This window comes from Acomys minous (genome assembly GCF_964271855.1).
Source record: "Acomys minous genome assembly, chromosome: 9".
NCBI lineage: Eukaryota > Metazoa > Chordata > Mammalia > Rodentia > Muridae > Acomys > Acomys minous.
Genome location: NC_140490.1, coordinates 58,893,382 through 58,910,074, shown reverse-complemented (window position 1 = coordinate 58,910,074; position 16,693 = coordinate 58,893,382). Strand labels below are relative to the sequence as shown.

Below are 16,693 nucleotides of genomic sequence, written 5' to 3'. Positions count from 1 at the left end.
AAACTTCAATCTTATCCAGCAGAGTCCCAGTTTTTAGATTGAGTCACATATAATAGTTCAGGCGTATTTCAAAGCTCTGGTTAGCTAAGGCTGTCCTTGAACTTCTGATCCTCCTGCCTCTGCTTTCCAAATGCTCAGGTTATTTGCAGCACTGGGGACTGAATCCAGAAAAGAGCTGTACCCATGGAACCACATGCCACTATGACTTTTTGTTTTGTTTTGTTGTGCTGTGTTTTAAGACAGAGTCTTACAATGTAACCTGGGCTGGCCTCAAAGCCTTCTTGTGCCTCAGTCTCACCAATGTTAGAGTTAAAGGCACGCACCAGGCCCAGCCTCCTCTTTCTCTTGTCCCCTCTACTGCCTTCTCCCTCTTCTTCCTCCTTTCTGCTTCCTGCCAAGTCAGGGTCTTGCCATGTAGCCCAGGTTGGGCTCTAAGTCAGGATTGTTCAGTCTTTCTGGCATTACAGCTGTATGAAATATATTTCTCTTCTGCTTCATCTTTTAACAACCTGCCCCCTCCGCAGGCTGTTCTAAAGTCTAAAGCCATCACTCTGTAGTGATTCCTTCCTTTCCCATTTCATATGGATTCAGCTGCAAACAAATGAAGGTGTCTTTAAAACTAGTCTGCAGAGGTCAAGGACTAGTTGATTTTGATGAGGAACAGGAGAAAGCAGAGATGAGAGTTATTGGGAGTAAGGCCACCCCCTTGTGGAAGGGCTCTCCCCATTGTCTCACTGTAACCCCGGTGTGCCCTGAAGCCCCTGAAGATGGAGATCTGAGACAGGAAAGACTTCTGTTTTCCTCAGGGCCTGTCACCAGCACCTGGCAGTTGACCCTGATGCAGCTAACTGATGCTCATCCTCAAGGAAGCAGGGGGTGCTCATCTACTATAGGGGCAGAGGAGCTCCTTCCCCACTCAGGGGACAGAAGAGTCACCCCCAGACTCATTTGCAGGATGAGTGAGAATGAAGCAGCTAGTGAGGTCACCGATGAAGCAGAAAGCCAAGAGGCACTTGAGTGGAGTCCAGCGTCTGCATGAGGAGTTCAGGACAGCAGCCTGCAACCCAGAGCCCGAAGCTCCAGTAACACAGTTCCTAAACATTCTTTACAGAATGCACTTGCTTTCTCTTGGTCTCTAGTTTTTTTTTCTTCTGGTTAGGCTGCATATCCCAGTCTCACAGCACAGCACGTGTATTGCATGAACACCGGCACAACTTATGTTCAACCATTACCCTCGGCTACTTTTCTGTAGCAAAGAAATAGCCCTCAGGTATCATTCTCTGGAAAAGTTGCAAGTGCTGGTCAATACTGCGTAAGGATGGATTCCCTGCCCCATCATCTCATTTTGCCCAAAGTTTAATATGCACTCTCTTTAAGTATAGTGAAAATGAGAGTGAAGGCTAAAGTTCTCTTGTGATGTAATAAGAAGGCTTCCTCCATATATTCCTCTACTTGGATACTTAGACCCTAGTTGGTGAAACTCTTTGGGAAGGATTAAGAGGTGTGGCCTGGCTGGAGGAGGTATGCCACTGGTGGATGGTACCATTGCCAAAGTGCATTGTCTGCTGCTTGCTGTTTGAGATGTGAGCTTCACTTTCTACTTGAATTTCTGCCCGTGATAGACCGTGACTGGGAAACATAAGTGGAAAGAATCCCTTTCCAGCTCTAAGTTGCCTTCTCTCATGGTACCCATCAAAGTAAGAGAAAAGCAACCTAGAATAATAGTAGAATTTTTCAGCTATTTCAGATAGAGTGCTTTCTCTAATGTAGTTTTCTGTGAGTTTGTTATTGTTATGTGTGAAGGCTACTGACTGTTGTTTGTTGATTTTGTATCCTGCAAATTTACTAAACTGTTTATGGGAGAGAATAAAGGATCTTTTAATCATATTACCATGTCATTTTCAGATAGGGATAATCTGACTTCTTCCTTTCATACTTTTTTATCCCTTGTTTTCGAGGATTACATTGAATAAGAGAAATGACAGTGGGCGTCCTTCTCTCATTTTTTATTTTATAGATAGTGATTTTAGTTTTACTATGTTAATCCTACCCATCCACGAGCATGGGAGATTTCCCCATACTCTTTTATCTCCTTCAGTTTCTTTCTTCAAAGAGTTGATTTTTTTTTTTCACAGAAGACGTTCACTTGCTTAGTTAGAGTTACACCAACATACTTTATGGGTTTTGTGACTATTGTGAAGGGTATAATTTCCCTAGTTTTCTTCACAGCCTATTTGTCTTTTGTATATAGGAAGGCTACTGAGTTAATTTTGTATCCAGCCACTTTGGTGAAGGTGTTTATCAGCTGTAGGAGTTCCCTGGTAGAATTTTTGGGGTCACTTATGTATACTATCATATCATCCATAAATAATGATACTTTGATTTCTTCCTTTCCAATTTGTATCCCCTTGATCTCTTTTAGTTGTCATATTGCTCTAGCCAGGACTTCAAGTACTATATTGAAGAGATACAGAGAGTGGACAGTTTTTAAGAAAATAATTCCTCAGGCAATTGCTTGTATCTGTCTTTCCAGTTTGACATGCCTACTTACATAATATGAAGGAAGAAGACAATGGTTGCTTTGTATTATCTAATCCTATTAGTTTGGTTTTGTGCCTTATGGGTTTTGTCTCTTGTATTTGACTCCTTAAGTTTTCCTGTCTGCATAAAGACTCACTTTCCTGCACTGCCCAAACCTTCACAGGACAGTTCTGCACTCGACAATGTCAGGGCAGACCCATGGCTCAAGTCCCCAGCTGAATTATGAGTTCTCTTCCCCAGTTGTGTCTTCCTCAGTTATGATGAATGACTTGAACCATGTTAAAATAATGGATTTACTCACAGGAAATTTACAGGTTCCATCTAGTCAGTGCCATACTCTATTATTGATTATTCTCTTGGGTACGGTTTTAATTCTAAGTATCTGTAGAGTTTTATGGAAGAGAAAGTTAGCACCCATCTCATATCCCTCAAAATCTTAAGCCCAATTATTACTGAAAATGCTCTTCATAAATTTAATGACATGCTGTAATAAGATGTCATAGGAGACCAGATGGAATTAATGTATTAAATGTTGCTATCAATCATAGGCCAATAAGACAAATAACTCATTAACATGATTCATGTAAAATGATGTATCTGCTATTCATCTGCCACAGACACCTGCTTCATGGAGGGGTTGGCAGCTATGGCAAGGTTGGTATATTGGCAACATTCATTCATTTATTTGTCAATCATGTCCCACACAAGTATTTATTGATCATCTCTTGGGTGCCAGGTAGTAGTAAAGGACACTGGATCAAAGTTGAGGCTTTGTGATAGTGCCCTGTGTAGCTGTGAGGTGATGAATTGGCATGGACTTCAGGTCGATGCTCTTCTTGCTCTACAGGGTGTAGATAGCAAGTTTCCATGAGTATCAGTTTCAGGAATCTGTACAATGAAGATCTTGTATTGTGGGTCACTTCATTGCTATGCAGCATTAGCAAGAGTTCGATGACACTGAAATTCAATAAGTTAAGCTCAGCATCATTGATACAAATATTGTCTATTGATACAAGTATTGTTTTTGTTATCTTACTGACATGAAATTGAGGCCCAGAATCCAAGGAGATTTCTCAGGGTCTTAGAGTTAGTGACCTTCATCTGGGAGCTCAAACTCATGACCACAGCAATTTCTCTGGTAATTATTCTCATGAGTGAACAGAGTCAATAACAAGAATTTTAATGAAAACATGAGCTGTTTTCATTAAACAGCGTTTTTTTAAAGTTAGAAAATGTAAATGTATTAAAATTCAAATTACCTATTAATTTAATGCTAACAAAACTAATCTTTGTAAAATTGAATTTAGGCAAATGAATGTAATATTGTATTTGGTTTGTCTAGAAAACAGAACTGAAAGAATCTATCTTGCAAATGGCATTAATTAGATTGGCAGATATAATGCACTCTGGATAGTTCAAGATGGCGGCATGTGCTCTAGAGAGGCTAAGAGCCCAGTAGCTGCTCAGTCGTTGAGGGTGAATGCCTCAGAAGTCCCGCCTAGTGAGAATGCTTCAGTGGAAGACATAAGTTGCATTCTACTGAAGCAGAGGGCAGTGGCAACAGAGTAGGTACACCCTACTCACCAGCAGGGGGAGAAAGAGAGCAAGTAAAGAAGCTACAGCTTTACCTAGGACCTGCCCATATCTGTCCCCCTCCCACACTCACCACGGAAAGGTGCTTTCTACTCCACAGTTGGGTCTTCCTTACTGGCAATACCTTCTGGGACCCGTCAAAAGGTTTGTTTCTTATTTGATTAGTAATCCAACCAAGACTACATTAACCAACCAACTGGGATAGTAATGCTAAATTTAAGATACTGAAATGATGTGATTCCCCCCAAAATAAGCTTCGGTCTAAGACTATCTGATATTCCTAGGTGGAGATGTTTTAAGGAAAACTTGTCATTTGTGAGCAATGAATATTGAGGCTGTGTGTGTGTGTGTGTGTGTGTGTGTGTGTGTGTGAGAGAGAGAGAGAGAGAGAGAGAGAGAGAGAGAGAGAGAGAGAGAGAGAGAGAGAATGTTTTTAAACCTGCATGACACAAAGTTTACCCTTTTGAACATTGTAAAGTGTACAGCTCAGTAGGGTGAGGAGCCTTCGCACAGCTATATACTCCATCTCCCAAATCCTTTCCCCTCACAGTTAGGATGTCCCCATGCTGTGTCTTCTGTCCCCCTCACAGCTAGGGTGTCCCCACGCTGTGTCTTCTGTCCTATGAGCCTATGACTTCCATTTTGCTCTTACTTCCACTCTTGCCACTGTTATTCTGTATCTGTTTCTACAAACTTGACTATTCTGGCTTTTGCTTTTAAGCGTTGCTTACCCAGTTCTTGATTTTTGTGTTTTGTTTTGTTTTTGTTTTTGTTTTCTAATCAATGTTCCCCACATATCCATTGAGTCCTTTCCTTAGAAGATGAGCTTCTAAGAGAGTGGGGGGGGGGAGAACCAGCTTGTTTTTTATGTCTGTTTTGTTTTGTCTTTCTGCTAGTTTTCTGGAACTTGTTTCTCTTGGTTTTGAAGTTGAGCGAGCTGGCATTTCATTTCTTATTTATAGAAAGTAATAGCCATTCATTGAGCCAACCAGAAAGATATGACATCAATAACAACGAACCGGGGACAGGTCATAAGGATAAACTCTCTGAGTTGTGCTATGCACCCTGCTGAGGACACTCAGCTAGAAGACCCTGTATTCTAGGGCAACTAACCCTCAGTTCCATCGAGGGCAGATTAGGCAACTACAGAGGACAGCCTGGAGACAGAGCAGAGTAGTGGGGGCAGTCTCTGAATTTACCTAACACTGAATTTGATTGAGAACACAGGGTTGTAAAAAACAACGGACCAGTTTCCACAGCTTCTATGGTGATTTAATTAAAAATGGCCCCGTAGATCCATAGGGAGTGGCACAGTTAGGAGGTGTGGTCTCGTTGGAGTAAGTGTGGCCTTATTTGAGGAAGTATGTCATTGAGGGGCCACAATGGGGTGGGGCTTTGAAGTCTCAGATGCTCAACCCTGGCCAATGTGTGGTTACCTCCTCCTGCTACCTGTGGATTCAGATGTAGAACTCTCAGCTACTCCTGCACCATGGCTGCCTCTATGCCTCCTCCCATGATGACAATGTACCAAACCTCTGAAGTATAAGCCAACCACAATGAAATGTTTTTCTTATAAGAGTTGCAGTGGTCATGGTGCCTCTTCATAGCAACAAAACAAAAACAAAAAAAGAACCCTAGCATGACAGCTTCTATGAGATTTCTATTTCTTATCAATGAAATGAATCAAAATTTCATCTGAGGTTTTGTTTGTTAAGGTGAGGAAAGTTGCCAAGTGTCACACATATCTGCAATATCAATACTTGGGAAGTACAAGGAGAAGGATAGAGGTCAAGGCTTGCCTCAGATATATAGAAAAGTTTAAGCCACCTGGGCTACATGAAACTCCATCTTAAAAAGGTCAAAATCAGAGCTCCATTGTTTTGGGCCTCTACAAGAGTGATGCCTCAGGGCTGGTAGAGAGTGTCGAAAGAGTGCTCATATCTTATGTCGGAAGCAAAGAAAGATGGGGTGGGGTGGATGGGATGGGAGAAGGGGAGAAGAAAAGAGGAGGAGAGAGACTCTATTCTACCGTCCTCTTCAAGGGCACACCCATAAAGACCTAAAGGCCTCTAATAGGCCACTTAGCAGCCCACCATTGCCCACTTGTAATGCTATGGTGACAAGACAGAGTCTGACACTGGCCACAGTGTCAGAATTTCACCACTCCCACTGCAATGTTGAAAAGTACCATTTTATTAGTCTTTTCATTTCTCCACTTTATGATTTAGTCACTTTGCACATTACTTCTTTATGCATTGAACATTCCACCAGGCAGTGCGGTGCCTTCAGGACACTGTGATCCAAGTTTTCAGTCAGCAGACAGACTTGAAGACTCAAAAGAACAATCACTATTGCTCCTTCTTCTCTGAAGTTCAGACTTTTCTCCAGGTCTTTTACCCTCTGGCTTTAAGAACTTGTGTAGCTGTTCTCTGAAGTAGGGCCATTGGTCATGGAGTGTTAGTTTTCCTTCATGTAAGTGTGCCTTTATTTATTTATTTATTTATTTATTTATTTGCAGAATTCTGAGTTCACAATTCCTTTTGTCTTTTAGAACTTTACATTTTTTGTTCCACTTCCTCATGGTCCCCTATGGCTTTTGATGAGAACTCTGTAGTAAATCAATTTCAGAATCCAGTATTAGACATATGCTGTTTTTTGCTGGCTGCTTTCAAGACAGAAGAAGGGGAGGAATCTTCCCACCTGGGATCTGCTTGTCTTTTCCCCTGACTGGGAGTCCAGGAACTTCAACACAACTGGGTAAGCTAAAGCTGTCTAGAATGTGTGCTTTCCTAATGATGCTTCAAACAAGGATGTTAAAAATAACAATGATCTGGGTGTGGTGGTGCATGCCTGTAATCCCAGCACTTGGAGAGACAGAAGCAGGCAGATCACTGTGAGTCCAAGGCCAATCTGGTCTACAAAGCAAGTCCAGAACAGCTACAGCTAAGTCTATACATAGAAACCCTGTCTTGAAAACACACACACACACACACACACACACACACACACACACACACACATTATATATATGCTTATGTTTACTTATGCCCAGAACATCTGTAGCTAGAGTGTTATCATATCAGCTGTCTTCTCTGATCCCTGAAGCTACACAATGTACTTTATGTGACAACCTTAATATCATTTACAAAAGAAAGTTCTTTATGGTAAAGAATTAGTAAGTGAGCTCACATGTTTTTAATTGATCTTTTAAACTTTACTGAAATTTAAAGTTTCTCTCATTCTGAAGTCTTGCAGGTAACTCAGGAAGCCACAGGATCACATGCAGCCTTGGGAAGACACTTAAGCATGGCTCGTTCAAGGAGTCCCCTCTCCTGCTTCAGGACTGTGCACTGTCCTTTCCCTGTGTAACGTCCTGTCTAAATAGTTAATCCACTAACTTTGTCTCACTCTGGCTTAACCTGAAATTCTTTTCTATGGCACACTCAAGGATCAGGATCTGGCTATCTGGAAGGGATGTCCCTAAGAGGCTAGGGAACTCTTCAGTGACAGGTGGCTATGTCTTCTTAATGTCACTGTCTTTTTTCACATCCCCCTAGTACTTTTGATTGGTGGAAAGTCCTTTTACTGGTTGTCCAGCCAGTAGCCCCTAATCTCATGCCTGCAGTGCTTCAGTGGGAAAACAGAGGAAAAGAAGAGAAGCAGACAGCCACTTTCCCTGGGCTACAGCTCAGCATGGTCCCCGCTGCTTGACAGAGCTCTCTGGACTTGCCCTTTGCTCATCCTTCTGTGTCTCGGCCTTTCTGTCCATTTCAAACCAGTCCTGTGCTTCTGCAGATTGGCTCACATTGCAACACAGCTCTGTGTGCCTCCTGCCACCCTTCCTTTGAGCTCACTGGTACCTTATATCTTATTTATCAGCCTCAGGGCCCCTTGGCATCTGTGTGAGCCCTTTGTCCTGCTTCTTCAGAGCCTTCTTTAATGCTGAGACTTCTTTAATTCTTTGTAGCCTGTAGCCATACTGGAGCCTACTCAGGTACATATTACTGTGTGCGATGTAATACGTGAGCTGAGGGTTAATATAAGTCACCTTAGTCACTGTTCTGTTGCTGTGAAGAGACACCACAACCAAGACTGCTCTTTTAAAAGAAAGCATTTAATTGGGGCCTTGCTTAAAGTTTCAAAGGTTTAGTCCATTATCTTTACGGCAGCATGCAGGCAGGTGCTGAAGAAGTTGCTGAGAGCTACATCTCCTGATCCATAGGCAGGCACAGGTAGACTGGGCCTGGTGTAGGCCTATGGAGATCATTCTGATTCAAACCTTCACATCAGCAATTAAACTAATAATAAAAGAATGTTTGCCAAAGGCCATGTATCAAGGGAAAGTGGGACAACTGTGCAAACTGCAGCCCACAACACCCACATGCAGCTTGTGAATTTATTGTTATTTTAACAAGTGACATTGTTGAAAGATATAAATGAGACTGTTTGGGGGCATAGCATAGTCCTGTCAAGGTCTCAGGAAACACATCCATTGTCCCATTTCATGCAGTCATTCGGCCATGCTTGGGAAACCCGAAAAGGGCGAGGGGTTAATCAACATATGATGAAACCCCACGTGGTTGTTACAATTGGCAGAGGGAGTCCCACTGGGCCCTGCTCAACACATTTTTGGTTAACATCCAGCCATTATATTTCAACATTAGACACCTGGGCAGCAGCATCTATTGCCTCACTTTACTTGGGATAAAGTTGTTGGTTTTGGGACAAATGTCACAGCCATAATGACCGATTTTTCCGGAGTGTGAGACAGAAGGTCTATCTGAGCAAACCTTCTGTTACAGAGAACAAAGCTAAAGGGTTCAGTTTATGAAATGAGAAAGTGCCATTGAACGTCACACTGGGTCACATCTTAACTCTGTAAGGTCCTTTCTCTGTATACCAGCTGATCTTTGGGGTAAACCCTTCCTGCTATATCCTCTGGGGGCCACAAAGATACACATACCCTTGTATATGTATATAGCCTTTTACATGTCTCAAAGACCCCCTTGAGAGACAAAATCATGTGAGGAATCTTGAAAGTGGAAAAGACTGCCTTCAGGTTTTGCTAAAAGCCATCAAGAATGTGTGTTTGTTTTAGTTGTAACTCTCTCCTGAATGGAGGTGGTGATGTTTCTCCTGAAACTTGAAGTAGTAAAATTTACGCTATAAAGATTTGCTAATAAGCTTAGGAACTATTAAGTTTCACAAAGGAGAGTTTAGCTAAAGAAGTGCTGCCTCCAATGCGACAGGAGGTAAACAGTGTACGGGCTAGGTTCATCGGAAACTGTAAGAGACAATTCTGGATGATAATGGAGCTGAGGGTTGGTGAGAACGTTTCTGCTTATGGTTGCTCACCATGGTTGACCTCCACCTAGGCTCCATTTCCATGACAAAGGAGACAATTCTGACCTGGAATCAGCCGTTAGGTCCTTCCTGTAGCCAAGAACAGGTCTCTAAGGGCAGCTCAAGTGGGCAGGACAGGGCCACAAACACCTTGAAGTCCTGGTCTGTTGTTAGGTCCCTGGCACTCCTATCAGGAGAAGATAAACATGGCTGGTGAACAACATGAACCTGGGTGACAGTTGTGGGAAAAGAAAAATGCTGGTGAACCTAAGAAATAAGTCTGATCATGGCAGTCTTTGCTTTGTAAGTGATCTTCTGCCCAAGTGGCCAGATTTCCAGTCTCCTGTCTCTGTTTAAATTGTTCAAAGTATAATCTGGGGCCAGGGCCTAAAAGAGATTTAAGGATGACAGTGTGTGTTGACATGAATTAGTAGCACCTTCTGTTTGAGTGTGGCTTTCGTTGGGCATGAGCCACAGCTGGCCACATGCTGTTTTTAGTAGTTTTTCCTTTACTGATCTCCAAGTGTGTAGAGTGGTTTCTCACCGGGAAGGCTTATTGTTTTTGTAGCAGAGGCAGCTTGAGACACTGGTGTTAGAACAGGAAGAACCGGTTCAAGCAAAATCTTGAAAGGGCCAAAATGAAGTGTCAATTTCTCTGGAAGAAGGATTTCTCAAAGGACTGCTCACTGGCCAATCGAGTGAGCTGCAGAAAGCCAGAAGTGTGAAGCAGTCATGAAAACAAACGCCAGGCCTTCAGATAACATCCAATCTTGAAAAGCAGCAAGACCAAAATAGACTTTCAGGTAATAATTGAGATCCTACTATGTGTGAAGTCCTAAGAAAGGATGCTACACAGCCACACTGGATCTCAGGGAGGACTAGAAGGTAGACCTTGATGTAATAAGCTCCCAACTAATGTGACATGACTGTGGTGGCAAAGGCCCGGAGGGTGACAGAGCAGTGAGGGAACTAGAGAAAGGTGCAGATGAGGCAGCTTCCCTGAGCCAAGGCTGCCTGGTGTGCTCTGTGGCTCCCGTAGGAGTGTTTCTCACCAGGGATGCTCATTGTGAGTGGGGCGGGGGATGGGCTATTGCAATTGCTGTGTTCATAAACAATGACATGCTAGGTCTAGAAGAGACTTTGGCTGTCTTCTACTCTGTTATGCATCCTTCTCTGTCCTGGAAACACCTCTACAGCACCCCTAACTGGTCATGGATGAATTATTTCCAAGTACAGTGAATAAAGACCAATCGGGCTATTTCCATCTCATGCTTCCAAACTTGTGGATCCAACCAATAACTGATCAAAAATATTTCTAAAATCAAAATCAGATTTGTACTAAACATGTATACATTTTCTGTTTATGAGTCCCTAACCAATACAGTCTACCGAGCGTTTACATGGTATTTTAATTTTTTAATTATTTTTTTAGATATTGTAGTCAATGCATAGACTATCTAAGACATATGCATCAATATAGGGTGGTATGGGTAGATTCTATGAAAATACCCTGCCATTTTCTTCATTGATAAAGCAGAATCTTCCTCTTGGAGCAGCTTAGAGCAAGTGTGAGGTCAGATTTGAATTCTCCACTTTTTTCCCTCTGTATGCCATTTGTGGTCTATATTCTGCAGTCTGTCTGTTGTGTGTGTGTGTGTGTGTAATGTCTGTCTGCAACAAAAGGCTTTTTCCTGTCATTTACAGAGAACATGGTGTGGGAAAGGAATGAGGAATTCTTTTTTCTTTAAAATCTTTAACAGATTTTATGAGGGAAGAAATTACTACCCCCAGTTGACACAAAAGTGCTCAAACCCTCATCTTAAATCTGCATGCTGTTTCCAATATTCATAGGATATTTGTGTCTGTCTGTCTGTCTGTCTGTCTGTCTGTCTTTCTTTAAGTTGCTTTCAATCTGCTGGCTTTCTGGAAATAATTAACCCAACATACACACACACACACACACACACACACACACACACACACACACACACACTTACTTAATTACTTTTGGTTCAGAGTCATGGACGAATACTTTGTTTAGAATTAGCTTAGGTTGTAAAAGCTGATTACATGGGAAGTCCAAAGCGATAGTAAGGTTGTTACATTGATTTCTTAAAGGCAGGCTCAACGTAAACAGGCTGATTATGCAGTATTGAGGGGGCATAGTTTTAAATGCTATCAAGGCACATTATTAACTTGGTTTCAAGGTCTGGCAAAGGTCCTGTTTCTGAAAGCAAGAGGCATTTTCAGAAAAAGCTACTTCATAAGACTCCATAAGGGATTTGTTTTGATACCTCTTGGGGCTTCTGGATCTGACACGCTGGGAACCTCAAGGAACAGCTGGGCCTTTTTGCTTTTGTTTTTAACTAAGAGTTCTTGAGGCAAGGGTTAGAAAGGAGCTTTGGTGTACCCGAAATTTGAATAGACAGAACTGAGTCTTAATTAATGCCTGAGGGACAGAGACACTGGAGCTGTGAGAGCACACAGGAGCCCACCAGCCTTCAAACTGCCCTTCAGGAGCACCAGGGAAAGGCAGCCTCGGGGATAGGCCCGGGGGCAACTGCATTTGGGTTGGACAACCTCTTTGAGACTTTCCTCACACACATTCCTGCCCGCGTACTCAGTTGACAGTCGGCTGTAAAACCAGTTCTGCGCTTCAGGGTACTTACTTTTGATCTGCTGTGCTGCTTCGATGCAGCTGAAGCCAAGACGAAACTCCCCAATTCCTCAAGCTCTTCACCAGAAGAACACAACAGAGCGAACCATCCCCTCCCTGAACCCTAATGGTCAGAAGTCACGAAGTCCGTCTTCTGCCACCTGGTGACGTCACATAGCAACTACATGGTGTATGGAAAACTTGCGTGTGTGATCATTACTTTTCTTTTTCTCTTTTTTGTTTTTTAATTTATTCTCCTTACATCTTGATTGTAGCCTGCTCCCTCATCTCCTCCTGGCCCCTCCTCCCTCCCTCATGCCCTCTCCCCGCTCCCCTAGTCCACAGAAAGGGGGAATAAGGGCAAATAAGGGTAAATTCTTATGAACATGTTGGGGACACGGTTAACACACTGAATGGTCTCTTTTAAGGGTGCCACAGATGTTTGGGGCTTTGATTTGACTTTTTGGTAAGGTCTGTCTCTGCCATCCTTCCAAATTAAATGCAGCCTGGTTCGAAGTCTGTGTCTTGCAGACTGTGGTTGACACAGGAAGTAGGGGAGGCTCTCAGAGAACCACACAAGGTCAAACTGTTTCTGTCTGCCTACTTCCTTCCACCTTTTCTTTGCAAGACAGATGGCAGGTTCCGGAAACTGCTGGAATTAAGGTGATGGAAATGGCTGCAAGTTTTGTCCAATGTCTGGACAAAATTGCTGAAAAAGAACATAAATGGATTGGTCAGAGTTTTCTAGAAAAACAGAACCAACTTAAGAGAGAGAGAAGAAAGAGAGATTTAAAAATTATTTATTTTTTAATACAATATATTTTGATTATATTCTCTTTTTTTTGTTTGCTTGTTTTTGTTGTTGTTGTTTGAGACAGGGTTTCTCTGTGTAGCCTTGGCTGTCCTGGACTCCCTTTATAGACAAGTTGGCCTCGAACTCACAGTGATCCACCTGCCTCTGTCTCCCGAGTGCTGGGACTAAAGGCGTATACTACCATGCCTGGCTTTGATTATATTCTTTTCCCTCCCCTAATTCCTCCCAGATCTTCCCCACATTGCTACCCACATGCCTTTATGATCTTTCTCTTTTTCTTGAAAAAAAAAAAAACAGAAAAAACCCCAACAAAAATGAAAATCAAAACAGACAAACAAATAAACAATGAGTAAGACAAAAACAAAACAAAACAACAAGCACATACACAAAGCCAGGGAGTCTATTTTGTGTTGGCCAACTACTCTTGCGCATGGGCTCTGCCCTGGAGTAGATCTAGTGATTTCTTACTCAGCAGTTACCAGCTGCAAATAACTTCCTGGTTAGGGGTGGGACTTTGTGTGTCCACTTCCCCTTCTCAGTGCTGGGTTTCATCTGGTTCAAACCTGTTCCGTTTTGGGCCTGTTGCCCCAATGTCTCTCTGCCTTCATTTGTGCATCAGTCCTACTGCACCTGGAAGATGCAGTTCTTGGAGTCATCTGCCAACTCTGGTTCTTACAGTCTTTTTGTCTCTTCTGCTTAGATCAGCGGTTCTCACCCTGTGGGTTACAAGCCCCTTGGGGGTAACATCAGATATCCTGCATATCAGGTATTTATGTTATGATTCATAGCAGTATCAAAACCACTGTTATGAAGCAGCAACACAATACTCTTACGGTTGGGGTCACCACAACATGAGAAACTGTATTAAAGAGTGGCAAAAGCTTGAAAACCACTGCCTTACATCTTTGAGCCTTGATGGGGAGGGAGGACGTTGATGAAGACATTCCCCTTGGGGCTGAGTGCTCCAAAGTTCCTCACTGTCTGCCCATCGTGCGTTTGTGGAACTCTGCTAATTACAGCTCTCTGAGAAGGGTTAATCTATGCTCTGGTCTCTGAGGCGTTTGTTTGACATCTTGAGTTTTCCATTTTGAGTTTTATTTGGGTTTGGGTTTTCATTAGTGATTCTATATCTTTGCTAAATTCTACTTTCATGCCTTGACTTGCCTTCACCATTTCATTCAACTGTTTGCGTTTTAATGGTTTTCATTGTAGCATCCATTTACGTTGTCTTTAAGGTCTTTGAATATAGTCATAATTATTATTTTTGAGGTCCTTGTCTTGTGCTTCAGCTAAGTTACATTTCTTAGGGCCTATTGCAATAGGGTTCCTGGCTTCTGGAGGAGGGAGGCATATTGTGTCAGTTAGTTGTTCATGTGTTTTGGCTAGTATCTAGGCATCTAGAGGTACAATGTTATAAGCTTGTGTGTGTGTGTGTGTGTGTGTGTGTGTGTGTGTGTGTGTGTGTAGATATTTGGTCTTATCTTTGCTGGGTGAGTGTTCTGTTCTTTGGTACTGGCACCCATTCTGGGTCCTAGTCAAGTGTCAGAGCTGTGCAGTTTCACAGGTTGGTGGGAGGCACCAAGGAATAGGCGAGAAGGAAAGGCTGAGACAAGTAGCAGGGATCAGCTGAGTAGACTCTGGGACCACACCTAGAGGAGGGCTCAGGCCGGCAGGCTGCAGCAGGACTCAGGGTAGGTCTAGAGAGACTGGACTGAGGTGCAGGAAGAAGGATGAAAAGGCCCTACCTGAGCCTGCGCCTAGTGTGGCAGCTGTGGGTCCCTGGGAGAGAGGTTCTGCAGGTCCACAGAGTCACAAAGGACTATAAGCAAAGGCCGAAAGGGACCACCAGGAAGTAGCCACCAGTTAGAGGCTTTTCAAGTGTAAAGTCTGAAGGTGGCGAGCAGGCTGGCAGCCTGGGGAATTCCAGTTTGAATTGAAGCTGGGCTTCTGGCAGAATTTCTTCTGACCCAGGGGACTCCTGTCTTTGTTTTAATATACCTTCAATTAGCTAGCTGAGGTTCGCTCACGTTATTCACGTTTCTCAAAATCTATGAATCCAAATTAATATTCACCTCATTAAAAAAACAAAAACAAAAACAAAACCCAGAAAAACAAAGCAGCTCCCCAGGGACAGCAGGCGTAGTGTTTGACCAATGTTTGGATACTGTATAGGCCAGCTGAGTTGATTCAAGTTGATCCATAGAACTAACCACCCCAGGAAAGTCCCAGGCAAGCACTCCAAAGCGCTGTTTTCACAGCTGTCATCAAATGTGTAGGCAGGAGCAAGCCATCCACGCACCAAGACTGTGCTCCATCCCTGCAGCCAGGGAGCTGATGGGCTCTTTGCTTCACAGCCCACACTGTTGTTTTACCATGATCACTTACAAACGCTTCTTCATTAGTTTATGCTCAGCAATGTGACACATATACACATGTTTCTACAGAGATGTACATGTGTAAATATAAATATACTTATTTATAGAAATAAGATTAAATGGAATTGTAGAGGAAAATTAAAGATAATTCTGTATCTCTACAGTTTAAAGATATTTGTAGAGTTGAACATGATCAGTTTGGGGATCCCGAGAAAATGACCTCAAGGGCACAATAATAATTAAAACGCATCTCTATTTTCTGCCACTTAGATCATTTAGTAAAAGAGGAAGTTTACACAAGCAATAACACACCTACATTTATGTAACAGCACATTATCTCCCTGTACTGCATGCCTTGGTTAATTTGTCTTTACTGGGCAGTGACTTTGTAGCAAGAGGAATTGTCCTTAAGTGTTTATAATGAATAAGAGATGATGTTGTCACTTTTGCTATTATTTAAAGGGGAGTGTTAGTATTCAGGGTTTGTTTTTTGTTTGTTTGTTTGTTTGTTTGTTTAATTGATTTTTCAAGACAGGGTTCCTCTGTGTGCAGCCTTGACTGTCCTGGAACTCTCTTTGTAGACCCAGCTGGCCTTAAAGTCACAGAGATCCACCTGCCTCTGCCTCTCAAGTGCTGGGATTAAAGGCTTGCACCAGCACACCTGGCCTAAGATTCAGGGTATTAAGACCCCATAAGAGCCTCAGACTTGACAAGTCCCAATTGAGCTCACCTTTTACCTTGACTTATCTTTGTTCTAACCCCACATATGCTGAGTCATCAAGGTATAAGACTTTTGATGACCTTAGGAAGTCCCATTTCCCCTAATGGACTATAGTGCCTAGAAGAGACAGCATCTACATGGAAAGTCCTGTAGACTAACTGGCCAAGAATTCATAATTATGGAAAGTTGAATATGGAAACAAATACCTTCATATATCTTTAGTCTTCTTCATAGTCATTTGCTGCCATCAACTTCTATATCTGACCTGACATCTTCATGATGTCAAGTAAAACTTTTGGAATGTATTATAAGCTTAGCCGACTTACTAGCATCCACCAAACTCAAGCTAAAAACGCCACAAGATGGCACCTAAAACCTATAAAAGAAATCCCTGCAGCTCTGTCATAACCCCACCTAACTGATGTCCCCACTGAGTTATTTGCTACATGCATTGCTTTACTCTTTGGTTCTAGGACCATAAATGTTTAAGCAGAGCATACTCTTCAGGGCAACCTGAATCAGTGTTCCCATACTATAGCCATCTTTGGCTCAGGGAAAACCATCTCTCATTGGCTTGGGCGGGGGGCGGGGAAAGCCGTGCTTCTCAGTGATAGCATGCTTAGCCATCCAATCCTAGGGCTCCTCCTTCA

The 16,693-nt window shown here is 42.7% G+C and overlaps 1 long non-coding RNA gene across 1 annotated transcript; it reads right to left on the bottom strand.

Moving 5' to 3' along the window:
- Positions 1–3,069: 3,069 nt before the first annotated feature.
- Positions 3,070–12,267, bottom strand: LOC311605560. The gene is made up of 3 exons (XR_014782009.1): positions 12,147–12,267; positions 9,544–9,664; positions 3,070–3,498 (listed from the first exon to the last, which is right to left on the bottom strand). It is a non-coding gene; the product is annotated as an uncharacterized lncRNA (long non-coding RNA).
- Positions 12,268–16,693: the final 4,426 nt, after the last annotated feature.